The sequence below is a fragment of the Alexandromys fortis genome, unplaced genomic scaffold (genome assembly GCF_014885135.2).
Source record: "Alexandromys fortis isolate MF-2015 unplaced genomic scaffold, M_Fortis_MF-2015_v1.1 scaffold_31, whole genome shotgun sequence".
In the NCBI taxonomy this organism is placed as follows: Eukaryota; Metazoa; Chordata; class Mammalia; order Rodentia; family Cricetidae; genus Alexandromys; species Alexandromys fortis.
Window position 1 is genome coordinate 5,773,879 of NW_026067974.1, and position 4,112 is coordinate 5,777,990.

The 4,112-nt window shown below is 44.3% G+C and overlaps 1 pseudogene; it reads left to right on the plus strand.

Annotated features, from left to right (window-relative positions):
- Positions 1–528: 528 nt before the first annotated feature.
- On the plus strand, positions 529–1,000 carry LOC126510265 (alpha-ketoglutarate dehydrogenase component 4-like; annotated as a pseudogene).
- The last annotated feature ends 3,112 nt before the right edge of the window (positions 1,001–4,112 follow it).

Here is a 4,112-nt window from a genome sequence, read left to right on the forward strand (position 1 = left end):
CAATGCCACCCTGGTCTAAGAACAGCCATGGGCCATCCAAATGCAAAGATCTGAATATGATCATCCAACTGCCTAAGCTTTGGATCAGGAGGGGATGTAGGTTTGGGGATATTCTAAAAGTCCCTTTTTGCCCTGAAATACTGGAGAAGCTTCTCGACATTTGGGAGACAGATGCTCGATATTCCTTCACAGAGGATGCAGACTGAGTCATCATTGTGCTCCGATTGCCATCTTGTGGCAGAGATGGAGCAAAGCAGCAGGCATCTCTGGTAGGTAAGAACTCCACGGCGTATTATCCAAAGTATTGTGAGAACTCCATCATGTGATCAGTTCCTGAAACACGCCATGAGATGACAGTCAAAGTCTAATCGCTTCCTTTCACTGCTTCTCCAAGTTCTCTCCTTTGCCCACCAAAAAATAATTCAATTAAAAGCCCCTGCTTGCTGTTTTGCATGATGCAAATTATACGCTTCAGAGGATGTATGCAAGGAGAGCTTTTACTTCATTATAAAAATGGTACAGGCCCCTGCTCGGGGGTCACGATGGGCAGCAAGATGGCTTCCGCCAGCAGGGTCGTGCAGGTAGTGAAGCCACATACTCCATTAATAAGGTTCCCTGACAGAAGAGACAATCCTAAACTCAGTGCCTCAGACGTTTTGAGATCTGCTGGGCTTCCCTCTCACTCTCTGTAATTTCACAGCATTCTAAAGGAAGCATATCCCCAGATCTGCTGATGCATCCGGGGCCACCAGACACTGCAGAAATACTAAAAACACTACCTCAGAAATACAGAAGGAAACCTATATCTCAAGAAGAAATGGACTTCATCCAGCGTGGAGGTCCAGAATGACCGCTGTGGCTGCTGTTTGTCGCCAGACAAAAGGATTATCTTTACAATAAAGGACTTCCAAAATGTCAAATGAAAATTGTATATTAAGCAACCTTAATAAATATTCTGCAAAAAGAATGAAGTATAGAAACTCTAGATGGCCACTTGTATCTCCTCTGTATCTTGGTCAGCTTCTCTAGCAAGCTGGTCTGCATACCTATTAAAGTCACATTTTTACATAAAAAAAAATGGTACATTGGGCTGGAAAGATGGCTCAGCGGTTAAGAGCATTGCCTGCTCTTCCAAAGGTCCTGAGTTCAATTCCCGGCAACCACATGGTGGCTCACAACCATCTGTAATGGGGTCTGGTGCACTCTTCTGGCCTGCAGGCGTACACACTGACAGAATATTGTATACATAATAAATAAATAAATATTTTAAAAAATGGTACGTGTAAGTCGTCTAAAAATTAAAACACGATTGAAAACTTTAAATAAGCATAAGTCACCCCAAATCCAGGAACTCTGAACCAGTCAGTCTTCATGAATGCTTAGTCACTGCAGTACTGGGGCAAAGTCACTCGGTGCCACCCACAAGCTGAGGTGCAATGTTGGTTCTGGTACCATGGCATTAGAGTTCTTTTTTTGAGACAGGGTTTCTCTATGTAGTCCTGACTGTCCTAGAACTAGCTCTGTAGACCAGGCTGGCCTCAAACTCACAGAGATCCGCCTGCCTTTGCCTCCCGAGTGTTGGAATTAAAGGTGTATGCTGACATTAGGGTCCTTTCTGGCTCTTCACTTCTTAGTTGACCTGAGACAAGGTATGACTCCATAAATATGGGTTTTCTAATCTCAGAAATGGGGAGGGGAGAGAGATAAGAATAATACAGGCACTCCTCTCATAATGCCATGAGGAAGAATTCATCTATAAGACTGCCTAATGCCCAGTACATGGGAACCTTTTGTTCCTACATATGTCCCCCATGAATTTTCATCCCACTGTGGATGATGAATGGGTGAATAGGCATTTTATAGAAAGGATGTTTAAGTATGCTTGTTAAAAAAAGCATTTGTGGCTTGGCATGGTAGTGCACGCCTTTAATCCCAGCATTCAGGAGGCAGAAGGAAGTGAATCTCTGTCAGTTCAAGGCCAGCCTAGTCTACAGAGTGAGTTCCAGGACATCCAGATAGGCCTGTCACCTCATCTTCTAGACAGGGGCCATCCTTGCCATTTTGCAATTAGACAAACTGAGGTTTGGAAATTTAAACACTTTACCTAGGGACATTTAGCTGGTAAACAGCTGAGCTGGGGTTTAGATTCTAGTTCCAGGATATGACCAAAGTTCCTTGAAGCCTTCACAGCAAACACAAGACAACAATTAAATAATTGGCTACTTGCTTGTTACTTCCAAAACCCTTCAAGAAAACTTCACATCTTGCCTCAACCCTCATTCACCCTAGCCAAGAAGTCCCAGACAGAAAGTAAGAAGCCTGAAGTTTGATCTAGAATGTCTACATTCCATAATAGGCACCAAGTAGAAACTCTCGACCATCTGGAATCCTCATGAAACTGGGAGTAAGGAGGTAGTCGGTAAGATGGGAGGATGGCTGTTGGGTCAGTCAGTTGGTCAGTTGACCCTAAAAAGGCAACTCAGTTTTCCCAAAGAGTCATATTTCAGAACCATCCTCCCAGATCATCCAGGAAGTAAAAAGATGCATGGTGCATGATTCCTTCCCTCTGGCCTCTTCTCCACAAGTTCTGTCAGCGCAGACTCCACAGTCTGAACTTAAATAAAGAATCCTTCTCTACTTAAAGTAACAAACCATGACCTGCTACCGTACACAAACAAACATGAATCTCGGCTCAGGAGTTCCCTTTCTTGCAACGAATAGACAAGTTTCAGTGAGTTACAAGCAGCCAAGCGTTAGCCAGTCGCTGACAGCCAATTGATCGGACAAGGCCTGTCATAGCCAATCAGATTCTCTCTCTAATGTGCTTCCACAATTAGCTCATAGAAGCTCACTCTTCACACTGCTGGACAGAGCCCTGAGTGGCTTCTGGATCTGAGTGCGGTCCAACTCATGAGTAGTTCTTTGATCAAATAACTTCTATTAAGTTTGATTTTCCTCAAGTCTTGCTTTGAAGTGACTAACGCCTCTAAAACAGAGCCAGCCCTGACTGCTTTCTCCCGTACCACACTCCTGTCTGTGGCACTCGGTCAGCAGAGAAGGGAGGCTAGAGCAGCCAGACTAGCACATAACGAACGGCCTGACAGTCAACCTTCAGCCACTCTTCCTCAGAATAAGGCCACACCATTTCCATTTTCTTAGGTCAAGAATTGGTTGAGAATCCTGGCAAGGTGAGTCATAACTGCAGTTTCAGTCCTGTGGAGGCTAAGGTAGGAGGATCATCACAAGAAGGAAGGTTATAACCTGAGTTATGTACTATGGCCAGCCTGGTTTATAGAGTTAGGCACTATATCAAGACTAAATGAAAAAGGCAAAGAAGGACTGGAATGGTGGCTCGTTGATTAAGAGAGCTCAGTTCCCAACATACATGTCGATAGCTCACCACTGAATGTAGCTCCTGCTCCAAGGGATCAGACCCCTGCCCCCGGCCTCAGCAGGGAAAAACATTCATGTGAACATACTCATACATATACACACATAATTAACAATCAAACAGATCTTTTAATTTTTTTCTAAAAATCTAGGGAGATGACTCAGGAAGTCAAGTGCTTGCTATACGAGCATGAGGTCTAGAGTTCAAATCCCCAACACCCACTTAAAAGTCAATACAGTGGCACACATCTAAAATCTAAACATTGGAGGGGAGGGTGATAAAGACAAGAGGATCCCTGGAACTCATTGGCCAGCCAGCCAGCCTGGAGGTCTCTACCCAGCCAGCTTTGCCAATGAATCTAGGCTCAGTGAGAGACCTGACTGTAAAAAATCAATGAAGATCTAGTAACAACTGGTGCTGACCTCTGGCCATACACATACATACACACACACACACACACACACACACACACACACACACATAATTTCCTTTAAAAGAAGCATGCCTGTAATCCTAGCATTTAGGGGACTGAGGCAGAAGGATCAGAAGTTTTTTTCTTTTACCTCCCTGGAATTCTAATAGCATCAGAGTCAGGAAATGCTAGCCTAGGTGCCAAGCTGGAGAAACCAGGGAATCAGGCAAGACACCAAGATGCTCATCATTCCGCCTTCCCTGAGAAGTCGGTTCTGGAGTCAAGTATAGGTTGATTACTTTTCCTACT